We start from the raw sequence: 13,771 nt of genomic DNA, 5'->3' as shown, positions 1-13,771 counted from the left end.
TGGTGAATCAGATCGCCCATTATAAAGTCTACTCCACGGTGGATCTGAAGTCTGCATACCATCAGCTCCCAATCCGCCCGGAGGATCGCCACTTCACGGCGTTTGAGGCCGTCGGCCACCTCTTCCACTTCCTCCGGGCTCCCTTTGGCGTCACTAATGGGGTCTCGGTGTTCCAACGAGCAATGGACCGAATGGTGGACCAGTACAGGCTGTGGGCCACGTTTCCGTACCTGGATAACGTCACCATCTGCGGCCATGACCAGCAGGACCACGACGCTAACCTCGATCGATTTCTCCGGATTGCCCAGAAACTCAACCTTACATATAACACGGAGAAATGCGTTTTCCGCACGACCAGGCTAGCCATCCTCGGCTATGTCATGGAGAACGGAGTCCTGGGCCCCGACCCGGACCGTATGCGCCCTCTCTTAGAACTCCCTCTTCCTCATTGTTCCAGGGCCCTCAAAAGGTGCCTGGGATTCTGTGGTGATCACAAGTTAACTAGATGCAATACAACTGAGCAAACACTAGAGGGAGCACGGGAGAGCCATATAAATAGACCGGGACAGGAAGTGAGGACACACTTCATGGAAGGCAGAACTTGTAGCAGGACACAGACACACAAGCAGGCAGGCAGGCAGCACTTGAGGTAGCCGTATGTTAAGCTCTGAAGAGAGAACGAATTCACAATAAAGCATCTTCTCCACATTTGAGACTACGAGCTTTATTAAGACACGAGGAACAACACAGATTCTTCTCGTATTATGCCCAGTGGGTCCCTCAATATGCGGACAAAGCCCGCCCACTATTTAAGGCCACACTCTTCCCCCTATCAGATGAGGCTCATCAGGCCTTCACTCGGATCAAGGAGGACATCGCCAAAGCGGCCATGCGGGCGGTGGATGAATCCGTCCCCTTTCAGGTAGAGAGCGATGCCTCAGAGGTCGCTCTCTCAGCCACATTTAATCAGGCAGGGAGACCAGTCGCCTTTTTCTCCCGAACCCTATCTGCTTCGGAACTTCGACACTCCTCGGTCTAAAAGGAAGCACAAGGCATTGTGGAAGCAAAACGTCACTGGAGGCACTACCTCACAGGTAGGAGGTTCACCCTCATCACCGACCAAAGATCGGTAGCCTTTATGTTCGACAACTCCCAAAGGGGCAAAATCAAAAATGATAAGATCCTACGGTAGAGGATCGAACTCTCCACCTACAAGTACGATATTATGTACCGACCGGGGAAGCTCAATGAGCCCCCAGATGCCCTATCCCGCAGCACGCGCGCAAGACGACCACCTGAAAGCTATCCACGATGACCTCTGCCACCCGGGGGTCACCCGGCTTGCCCACTATGTCAAAGCCTGAAATCTGCCTTTCTCCACCGAGGAGGTAAAGGCCATCACCAGGGATTGCCTGATCTGCGTGGAGTGCAAACCACACTTCTATAGACCAGACAGGGCCCACCTGGTCAAGGCCTCCCGGCCCTTTGAACGCCTCGCTATCGATTTCAAAGGGCCACTCCCCTCGACCAATAGGAATGTGTACTTCCTGAATGTCATCGACGAGTTTTCTCGCTTCTCCTTTGCTAGCCCGTGCCCCGACATGACCTCCCACACAGTCATTAGGGCCCTGCATAGTATCTTGACTCTGTTCGGGTTCCCCAGCTACGTACACAGTGATAGGGATTCGTCCTTTATGATCGACGAGCTGCGTCAGTACCTGCTCGAAAAGGGCATTGCCTAGAGCAGGACTACCAGCTACAACCCCAGGGGAACGGGCAGGTGGAGCGGGTGAACGTGACAGTCTGGAAGACTGTCCTACTGACCCTCCAGTCCAGGAAGCTCCCGACGTCCCATGGGCAGGAAGTCCTCCATGCTATAGGTCCCTCCTATGTACGGCCACCAACCAGACCCCTCACGAGCGGCTATTCGTTTTCTCCAGGGGCACTACCACGGGGGTTTCGCTCCTAACATGGTTAAAGACACCGGGCCCAGTTCTCCTCCGGAAGCACGTCCGGACTCACAAGACTGATCCACTCGTAGAGAGAGTGCTCCTGCTCCATTCGAACCCACACTACGCATTTATAGAGTACCCTGGCGGCCGTCAGGACACTTTCTCTCCGGGACCTGGTCCCTGCAGGATACAACTCCGACACTACCTCCACTGAGATACCTCTCGCACTATACCCCTCCATACCCCCTGCGCCCGGCGCCCCCACGCCTGCAGTTCCGCTGCCCGTGCTCTGCGCCCCCGCGCCATTGGGTTTCCGGCGCTCCCCGTCACCAGCCGAACCAGTCGGATACGAAGCTCTGGACAAATCACCCCCGGAGCCTGCCATGGTTGCCTCGCCGACCACCACCGCCCAGCCACCAGAAGAGGCTGCAACCCGGGTGCTTCTTCGATCCCAGAGGACGACTCGGCCTCCAGATCGACTTAACCTGTAAATTGTAACTTGTAACTGTAACCCGCAATCGGTAAAATTGTAGACACATCACCCCCGCTGGACTCAATATTTTACAGGGGTGAATGTGGTGAATCACAGTAGTGTAATTCACACTGTTATTACATATGATGTACTATGTCTGTGTAAGCTCGGCACACGAGCAGTTGCGCGGCTCTGCCCTTAGGGGGAGATGTACTGGGAGTGTATGGGAGTTTGTACGGAGCCTTGGCTCTGCCCATGGCTCCTCCCACCAACTGGTTGTATAAAGCTTGGCAGTCTGAGCCTGCCTGCCAGTTCATCTCGTCGCAGGCAGGCTCTGTTGTGAGATTATTAAAACCACTGTTCACTTCCAACCATGTGTCTTGTGAATTGATGGTCACATCACTATCTCAACCAGCCAGACTGAACTTGAATTAAGAGGGCATTGGCCCCACTTGATGGGCAGTATTAAATGGGTGAGAGAGCATAAACCAAGTACTGGGTAGTCGATTGTTCGGAGGGTGTGCTTAAATTCTGATGTTGCATACGAAACTGTTTGCATAAAAACCTAGAGTGACGAATGGTTAAAAGCAAAAGTAAGTTCCAATAGTCAGCCTTGAGGAGCTCCGCAAACTCAAGTGCGTAGATGATGAAAGACTGGACAGGAGGTTAGCGATAAGGCATCTGTGAAGGGGTTTAAAAGCATCAAGGAGAGACACTTCTCTTCATCATCGGCGCCACCCCCCCCCCCCCCCCCCCCCCCCCCCCACCCACCCCCCCAAAACGGTCAATTATTGTGTGCTCAGCCAGAATGGAAAACGGTATCCAGGGAGTACATAAACTAAATCACCCAAGTCGATAGACAGTTTTGGGAGAAAATTAAATGGTCTGGTACCTGTCAGGTAAAGACAGTGGGAAGAAGCCAACTCAGAGTTAGGAAAACCTGCGTCTAAATATGAAACAGCGATATCTAATTGCATGCGAGAGCTGAAAGAAATGGAGATAGAAAATTTAAAGCTGCAAAATTAGATTTAATCACAGGTGCAAAAGAATGAGATGAATTTGGTGCGTATGAGCCACCAAATGAAAACTGTGAAAGCTTATCGAGAAAAGGAGCGAGTGGTTAGTGAACAAAGCTCAGCCCAGAAAGAAATTAGCAGGTTGAATAAGAGGTGTGCTAATTTACAAGCAACTGTTAAAAAAAGTGTTATATAAAACAAGTAAAACCTTTCAACATCAAACCACTATTCAAAGTTGTCAGCATGAGATAGGTAAGTTTAAGTCACAACTCCAGATCTGGGATCTGATGGGCGGAATTCTCCGACCCCCCGCACGCCGATTGGCGTGCCCCCCGCGGCGATTTTCCGGCCCGCGATGGGCTGAAGTCCCGCCGCTGAGAGGCCAATCCCGCCGACGTGGTTTCAACGACCCCTGGTGGCGGCGGGATTGGTGGCGCGAGCAGGCCCCCGGGGTCCTGGGGGGGGGGGGGGTGCGGGGCGATCGGACACCGGGGCCTGGCCCACCAATCGGAGGGCCAGTGCCGTGGGGTCACTCTTTTTCTTCCGCCGCCGCCACAGCCTCCACCATGGCGGAGTAGGAAGAGAACTCCCCTACCGCGCATGCGCCGGTGGTCACGTCAGCAGCCGCTGACGCACCGGCCCATGCGCGAACCGGCGAACCAATGCGCGATCGGGCGGCGGGCGTTAAAGGCCGTTGGCGCCAACCACTCCGGCGGGGGCCTAGCCCCCTAAAGGTGCGGAGAATTCTGCACCTTTGGGGAGGCCCGACGCCGGAGTGGTTGGCGCCACTCCGCTGCGCCGGGACCCCCCGCCCCGCCGGGTAGGGTAGAATCCCGGCCCTGATGTGTACGTTTTGGAGCTGTAAAATTAGAATACGGTGGAAGGTGAGATAAATTGGGTGAACTGGGCGAAGCCACACAAAAATACAGTGATCAGGAGGAAAGCGAGAGGCCTGACCCTCCTCCCTGGTCTGACATCCTAGCCCCATCGCTCTGCAACCAATTCCCAGGAACCCCATCATAACAGCGCAGACTGAGGGCATGGAGTATGATATCCCACATATAGTGGCCCAGTTAGCAGAAATAGCAAAAAAGGATCCTGGTATACAAACCATCTGCAGATCCTCACAAGTTCTTTAATTGCGTCCATCAATCAAAGTAGATGGAGATGTGAAGCATTGTGTGGAGAATTGTCTAGTTTGTGTCCAAAATAATCCAGATCGCTATGTTAAGAAAGGAGAGCTTAGACCCACCAGACTGGTAAATGAGCTATGGACAGATTTACAAATAGTCTACATCAGGGGTGGGCAAACTTTTCCTTGCAAGGGCCACATTCAGAAATTCACAATTTTAAAGGGCCGCATAGTATATTAAGTAAAATAATTAATATTTTAAATAGCCAAAATAAAAGGTCTTTAAAGAAAAAAAAGCACATTTATTTGAAAAACAAAGTAACTCAGTAAGTAACAGAACAATGTCAATGAGAATGATGCATCTGACTGCAGTCATTTACCAGTTTGTTGAAATCAGGTGTCAAGTTGCTTGTGCTGATCCTTAACACTGACAGAAGCACAGCCTAGCCGAGTCAACGATAAAAACGCGCGTAGTGGGGTGGATGAGTGGGGCTGCCTTATTGGTCGGTTTATTGTTTGTAACCTGGACTCCTATTGGTCGCACACCCAACTAAACCGACCAATGAGACAGCCCCACTCATCCACCCCACTACGCGCGTTTTTATGCGGCCCACCAATGAGGTGCCCGGAATCATAACCGGCATTTTTGAAAAGCCGCCGGGGAAAAGCCGCTGAAGTAAATGCGCTTATTCAATAAGCGCATTTACTTCAGAGGCTTTTCCCCGGCGGCTTTTCAAAAATGCCGGTTATGATTCCGGGCACCTCATTGGTGGGCCGCATCAAAACCTTTGTCGGGCAGCATGCGGCCCGCGGGCCGTAGTTTGCCCACCCCTGGTCTACGTACACCCCTTACTGCCATGTAGAGGAGGGGGAGGTTACAAATACATTCTGGTCATCATCGATACCTTCAGTAAATGGATTGAAACATTCCCTACCAGGACAAACACAACAAGCGTTGCAGCCAATGTGCTGATACAGCAGGTGTTCGCTAGATAGTTAATCCGCCATAACATTGAATCTGACCAAGGAGCTCATTTCACCGCTGAGGTGATGCAGAATGTAATGACCCTATTCAGAATAAACCAAAATTACACATAGCTTATTCTCCACAGTCTAGCGGTATAGTGGAAAGGATGAAACTAATCTTGAAAAATATGATTTTGGCCTGAAGATAATACGAAATACCGTATACAATTCAGCAGGTTTTATTCCCCATGTCCTGATGACAGGATGCTGCATGGGAGAAGTGGACCCATGTTGGCATCGTATATATCAGAGCCAGAATTAAAACCTATGAGCCATGAAAAGGCTGTACAACAATTGATGGATAATATCCAAGTTGTGCACCTGGCAGCTTCAGTTAAAGTGGGACAGAAAAAAAAGGATATGATGCTCGATCAATGACTCCAGAAGCGAGATTGGATGACAATTGAAGGCTTTATTGGACTAGATGTTTCCCCCAGCAGCGCAGGTACAGAATGCAGCTGCTAGGGAGACACAGGCTCTTATACTCCGCCTTACTGGGTGGAACCAGCAGGCATTCTTCACCAATTAACTTGCTGTCTCAGGTACCTCCCACACCAATGGTCTTCAGAATCAACCTGGGTACCGTAATACCCCTAATACCGACTACCACAGGGTACTGACACAAATTTTAATGAGAAGGTCAAGACTGTGCAGTATGAGATTGAGAAAAAAGTCAGGCTTCAAATTCACCAACCTGCAAAGTTTTTTCCCCCCCATAAATATAGTGGACAATGTTCTATAGTAGACAAAACAAGTCCCTCGGTGTACAAAGTCTTCTTAGACTGGTAAAAGCGGCTGGTACCATGTAAGCCAATTAAAACTATTCAACCCTCAGGACAATCATCAACCCCATGTGTTACTGGATGGGGGTGAGGAAGACACAGTTCCACCTTCAGCTCCTCCACTAGTAGAGAATGGAATGTCTGCAGGTGCTGCCGCGAGATCTAATCAGGCCTGGAGGAGATTCCCCCAGGTTGAGAGAGAGAGAAAAAAGGAAAATGGGAGAGGATTTATCCAATAAGATCCTAGTGAAGAAGAAATTTTGGCCAATTGGCTGGCAAGATCAAAATTGTAAATAAGTGCATATTTGGAATTGTTTATTGTCTCGTGTACTGATTTACAGTGAAAAGTGTTTTTCTGCGAGCAGCTCAACAGATTATTAAGCACATGAAAAGAAAAGAAAATACATAATAGGGCAACACAAGGTAACTACATAAACACCGGCATCGGATGAAGCATACAGGGGTGTAGTGTTAATCAGGTCAGTCCATAAGAGGGTCGTTTAGGAGTCTGGTAGCAGCAGGGAAGAAGCTGTTTTTGAGTCTGTTAATGAGTGTTCTCAGACTTTTGTACCTTCTGCCCAATGGAAGAAGTTGGAAGAGTGAGTAAGCCGGGTGAGAGGGGTCTTTGATTATGCTGCCCGCTTTCCCCAGGCAGTGGGAGGTGTAGGTTTGTGTGATGGACTGGACAGTGTCCACGACTCTCTGAAGTTTCTTACAGTCTTGGTCTGAGCAGTTGCCATACCAGGCGGTGATGCAGCCAGATAGGATGCTTTCTATGGTCCATCTGTAAAAGTTGGTAAGAGTTAATTAGGGCATGCCAGATTTCCTTCGTTTCCTGAGGAAGTGTAGGCATTGTTGTGCTTTCTTAATGGTAGCGTCGGTGTGGGTGGACCAGGACAGATTTTTGGAGATGTGTACCCCTAGGAATTTGAAGCTGCTAACCATCTCCACCTTGGCCCCGTTGATGATGACAGGGTGGGTACAGTAACTTGATCTCAATAATAGATACGAAAAGATGGACTGGGAAACATACTTGGTGATTATGAGTATGGTGACTCTCGGGATTGGTGGAATCATAGCATTAACAGAGATAAACATAAGACCATAAGACCATAAGACATAGGAGTGGAAGTAAGGCCATTCGGCCCATCGGGTCCACTCCGCCATTCAATCATGGCTGATGGGCATTTCAACTCCACCTACCAGCATTCTCCCCGTAGCCCTTAATTCCTCGCGACATCAAGAATTTATCTATCTCTGCCTTGAAGCCATTTAGCGTCCCGGCCTCCACTGCACTCCGCGGCAATGAATTCCACAGGCCCACCACTCTCTGGCTGAAGAAATGTCTCCGCATTTCTGTTCTGAATTTACCCCCTCTAATTCTAAGGCTGTGCCCACGGGTCCTCGTCTCCTCGCCTAACGGAAACAGTTTATTTGCGTCCACCCTTTCTAAGCCATGTATTATCTTGTAAGTTTCTATTAGATCTCCCCTTAACCTTCTAAACTCCAATGAATACAATCCCAGGATCCTCAGCCGTTCATCATATGTTAGACCCGCCATTCCAGGGATCATCCGTGTGAATCTACGCTGGACACGCTCCAGTGCCAGTATGTCCTTCCTGAGATGTGGGGCCCAAAACTGGACACAGTACTCCAAATGGGGCCTAACCAGAGCCTTATAAAGGCTCAGTAGCACATCGCTGCTTTTATATTCCAGCCCTCTTGAGATAAATGACAACATTGCATTCGCTTTCTTAATCACAGATTCAACCTGCATGTTTACCTTTAGGGAATCCTCGACTAGCACTCCCAGATCCCTTTGTACTTTGGCATTATGAATTTTCTCACCGTTTAGAAAGTAGTCTATGCTTGGATTCTTTTTTCCAAAGTGCAAGACCTCACATTTTCTCACGTTGAATTGCATCAGCCATTTCCTGCACCACTCTCCCAAACTGTCTAGATCCTTCTGCAGCCTCCCCACTTCCTCAGCACTACCTGCCTGACCACCTAACTTCGTATCATCGGCAAACTTCGCTAGAATGCCCCCAGTCCCTTCATCTAGATCATTAATATATATGGTGAACAGCTGCGGCCCCAACACTGAACCCTGTGGGACACCGCTGGTCACCGGCTGCCATTCCGAAAAAGAACCTTTTATCCCAACTCTCTGCCTTCTGTCAGACAGCCAATCCTCAACCCATGCCAGTAGCTCACCTCGAACACCATGGGCCCTCACCTTACTCAGCAGCCTCCTGTGTGGCACCTTATCAAAGGCCTTTTGGAAATCCAGATAGACCACGTCCACTGGGTTGCCCTGGTCTAACCTACTTGTCACCTCCTCAAAGAATTCTAACAGGTTCGTCAAGCACGACCTCCCCTTACTAAATCCATGTTGACTTGTTCTAATCCGACCCTGCTCTTCCAAGAATTTAGAAATCTCATCCTTAACGATCGATTCTAGAATTTTACCAACAACCGAGGTTAGGCTAATTGGCCTATAATTTTCCATGTTTTGTCTTGATCCTTTCTTGAACAAGGGGGTTACAACAGCAATCTTCCAATCGTCCGGGACTTTCCCTGACTCCAGTGATTTTTGAAAGATCTCAACCAACGCTTCCGCTATTTCTTCAGCCACCTCTCTCAGAACTCTAGGGTGTAGCCCATCGGGGCCAGGAGATTTGTCAATTTTAAGACCTTTTAGCTTTTTTAGCACCATCTCTTTTGTAATGGCAACCATACTCAACTCAGCCCCCTGACCCTCTATAATTTTTGGGATATTACTCACGTCTTCCACTGGGAAGACAGATGCAAAGTACTTATTAAGTTCTCCAGCCATTTCCTCGTCTCCCATCACTAGCCTTCCGGAATAAGTTTGAATTGGCCCAATGTCTACTTTGGCCTGTCGTTTGTTTCTTATGTATTGAAAGAAACTTTTACTATCATTTCTTATATTACTGGCTAGCCTGCCTTCATATTTGATCCTCTCCTTCCTTATTTGTCTCTTTGTTAACCTCTGTTTGTTTTTGTAGCCTTCCCAATCTTCTGATTTCCCAGTGCTTTTGGCCACTTTATAGGATCTCTCTTTTTCTTTGATACATTTCCTGACCTCCTTTGTCAGCCATGGCTGTCTAATCCCTCCCCGGATAATCTTTCTTTTCTTGGGGATGAACCTCTGTACAGTGTCCTCAATTATGCATACAAACTCCTGCCATTTTTGCTCTGCTGTCTTCCCCACTAGGGTCTGCTTCCAGTCGATTTTCGCCAGTTCCTCTCTCATGCCCTCGTAATTACCTTTATTTAACTGTAACACTATTACATCCGATTTTGCCTTCTCTCTTTCAAACTGCAGACTGAACTCAACCATATTATGATCGCTGCTTCCTAAGTGTTCCCTTACTTTAAGATCTTTTATAAAGTCTGGTTCATTACATAGCACTAGGTCCTGAATAGCCTGCTCCCTTGTGGGCTCCATGACAAGCTGTTCCAAAAAGCCATCTTGTAAGCATTCCATTAATTCCTTTTCTTTGGATCCACTGGCTACGTTATTTACCCAATCCATATTGAAGTCCCCCATGATCACCGTGACCTTGCCTTTCTGACATGCCTTTTCTATTTCCCGGTATATGTTGCGCCCCTGGTCCTGACCACTGTTAGGAGGTCTGTACATAACTCCCATTATGGTTTTTTTGCCTTTGCGGTTCCTCAATTCTACCCACACAGACTCCACATCATCCGACCCTATGTCGTTTAGTGCCATAGATTTAATTTTGTTCTTAACTAACAAGGCAACCCCACCCCCTCGGCCCACCTTCCTATCTTTTCGATAGGTTGTATATCCTTGGATGTTTAACTGCCAGTCCTGAACCCCCTGCAGCCATGTCTCTGTGATGCCTTAAAATTATCTATGTGATGCCTTAAAAACATCTAAGAAAATTACACCATGATATCCGGGGCTCACAAAGCGATAACCATGAAAGCACAGAACAATTTCCAATGGTGAAGTTTCAACAAAAATTAATAGACAGAACTGCAACAAGATTGGAAAATTGTATTGTCTTGAGGAATATTGGAAAAATACTGATAATGTACACCATAAATTAGTACCCGTGGTTTTGAATATTGCAAAAATAGGACTCCCATCGGTGTCCTTATCAAGATATATAACCGACAGACTAAAATATTGTTAGGCCAAGAAGTAGGGAATGATGGGAAGAATGAGGGGAGTGGTATATGATGCAGCAACCAGGTACAGTGCAGGAATGACTACTGTTAACACTTTAGATTTGCAAAATCTGGATGAAAAATTGGGAGTTTTAACAAGACAAGTTCTAAAACTATGTTTTTTAAAAGTATGAAATTAAACAAAAACGTTAAAGTATCCAAGGAAATGAAACAAATTAGGGTTAGATATTGTGCAAATATTGAAAGGACATGCAAAAATTATTAACCAGTTAATAAGCCAAAAGTCTAATGATTCAGACCAGAATTATAATCAAATTCTTTGCAGTAATTATGGAAATCGGATGCTAGATTAATTGAGGGAAAATTTGGAAGAAATTAATAAAGAATTAGTTTGAAAATTTGGAAGAAATAAATAAAGAATTAGTTTGCAAGGGAAACTGATCGACAAAATGAAACAATTTGGCTGGAATCAAGTACTGGCTTGTGTCGCAAAAGAAATTTTGTCTGTGGAAGAAAGCATTTTTTCAAACCTTAAACCAAATACATGTAATCCATGTTTAAGGAAATTGTTGCAGCCTGTTCCAAAACACAGATAAGACGAATTTGGCGGCAATCCAATTTGAGTCTTCCAAAACATTTGAAGTATAAAAAATGTCTAGAGTCAATTAATAACCTGTTTCATCAAATATCTCTTGTAACTTTCTTTTTTTTTAAAATAATTTTTATTGAAAAATTTTGTATTTATACAACAACAAACAGTAATGAAAATAGCAATGGTCTCTAACAATAACAGTCATAACACCCCAGAACCGTAACAGCTTGTACACCGAACCCTCCCCACCCCCCCAACCCCAATGACCAACAAAATAAATTAACAACAAATTAAATTAACAACATATTAAATTGAATAACCGTAGAACAAATAGATAACACCCACCCCCCTCTCCCCCCCCCCTCTCTCTCTCCCCCCCCCCCCTCTCTCTCTCCCCCCCCCCCCCCCCCCCCCCACCCCCGGGTTGCTGCTGCTATTGACCCATTTCCCTATCTCTGAGCCAGAAAGTCCAAGAAAGGCTGCCACCATTTGTAGAACCCTTGTACTGATCCAGGTCTCCACACTTGGGGGCCTCGCATCCTTCCACTGCAGCAAGATCCGCCGTCGGGCTACTAGGGACGCAAAGGCCAAAACACCGGCCTCTTTCGCCTCCTGCACTCCCAGCTCCGCCACAACCCCAAAGATCGTGAGTCCCCAGCCCAGTTTGACCCTGGATCCAACCACCCTCGACACCGTCCTCGCCACCCCCTTCCAAAATTCCTCCAGTGCCGGGCATGCCCAGAACATATGGGCATGGTTCGCAGGACATCCTCAAACACCTGACACACCTATCTTCGCCCCCAAAGAACCTACTCATCCGAGTCCCGGACATGTGAGCCCGATGCAGCACCTTAAATTGAATGAGACTACGCCTCGCACATGAAGAGGAAGAGTTAACCCTCTCCAAGGCATCCGCTCAAGTCCCGTCCTCTATCTGCTCCCCTAATTCCCCATCCCACTTAGCCTTCAGCTCCTCCACTGACGCCTCCTCCCCCTCCTGCATTACCTTATAAATGTCAGACACCTTCCTATCCCCGACCCACACCCCCGAAAGCACCTTGTCCCTTGCCCCCCGCGAGGGCAGCAAAGGAAATCCCTCCACCTGCCGCCTAGCAAACGCCTTTACCTGCAAGTACCTGAACGTGTTCCCTGGGGGGAGCCCAAATTTCTCTTCCAATTCCCCCAGGCTTGCAAACCTCCCGCCCATAAACAGGTCCCCCAACTTCCTAATGCCCACCCTATACCACCCCCTAAATCCCCCGTCGATGTTCCCCGGGACGAACCGATGATTCCCCCTTAATGGAGCCTCCACTGAGCCCTTCACTTCCCCCCTGTGCCGCCTCCACTGCCCCCATATTTTTAGAGTCGCCCCCACCACTGGGCTAGTGGTATACCTCGTGGGAGGGAGCGGCAACGGCGCCGTTACCAGGGCCCCCAGGCTCGTGCCTTCACAGGACGCCATCTCCATCCTTTTCCATGCCGCCCCCCCCATCATCACCCATTTACGCACCATTGACACATTGGCCGCCCAATAATAACTCGAAAGGTTGGGCAGCGCCAGCCACACCCCCATCTCTACCTCGCTCCAGAAAGACCCTCTTCACTCTCGGAGTCCCACGCGCCCACACAAAGCTCAAAATGCTACTAGTCACCCTCCTGAAAAAGGCCCTGGGGATGAAGATGGGCAGGCACTGAAACAGGAACAAGAACCTCGGGAGCACCGTCATTTTGACGGACTGCACCCTCCCCGCCAACGACAGTGGCAGCATATGCCATCTTTTAAATTCCTCCTCCATCTGCTCCACAAGCCTGGTGAAATTGAGCTTGTGAAGAGTCCCCCAGCTCCTGGCCACCTGCATCCCCAGGTACCTGAAACTCTTCCCTGCCCTCTTAAACGGGAGCCTCCAATTCCCTCCTCTTGGTCCCCCAGGTGCACCACAAACACCTCACTCTTACCCAGATTCAGTTTATAGCCTGAAAAGGCCTCGAACAGCTCCAACACCCAACAGCTCCATCACCCTCGGCATCCCTCCCACTGGGTCCACCACATACATTAACAGGTCATCTGCATACAACGACACCCGATGTTCCTCCCCACCCCGCATCAAACCCCTCCACCTTCCTGACTCCCTCAACGCCATCGCCAAAGGTTCGATTGCCAGTGCAAACAACAAGGGGGACAGGGGGCACCCCTGCCTGGTTCCTTGGTAGAGCCGGAAGTAATCCGACCTCCTCCCATTAGTAACTACACTCGCCATCGGGGCCTCATACAGTAGCCTCACCCACTTAATAAACCCTTCTCCAAATCCAAACCTTTCCAGCACCTCCCATAGGTACCCCCATTCCACTCTATCGAATGCCTTCTCCGCATCCAGCGCCACCACTATCTCCACCTCCCCCTCAATCGCCGGCATCATAATGACATTTAGCAACCTCCGTACATTCGTGTTCAGCTGCCTTCCCTTAACAAAACCTGTCTGGTCCTCGTGTATCACCCCTGGCACACAGTCCTCAATCCTGGTGGCCAGGATCTTTGCCAGCAACTTGGCGTCTACATTAAGGAGAGATATGGGACTGTACGAACCAAACTGCTGGGGGTCCTTATCCCTCTTTAGGA

The sequence above is a fragment of the Scyliorhinus canicula genome, chromosome 14 (assembly GCF_902713615.1).
Source record: "Scyliorhinus canicula chromosome 14, sScyCan1.1, whole genome shotgun sequence".
NCBI lineage: Eukaryota > Metazoa > Chordata > Chondrichthyes > Carcharhiniformes > Scyliorhinidae > Scyliorhinus > Scyliorhinus canicula.
The sequence above is the reverse complement of the archived record's forward strand: the minus strand, read 5'-3'. Positions refer to the sequence as shown.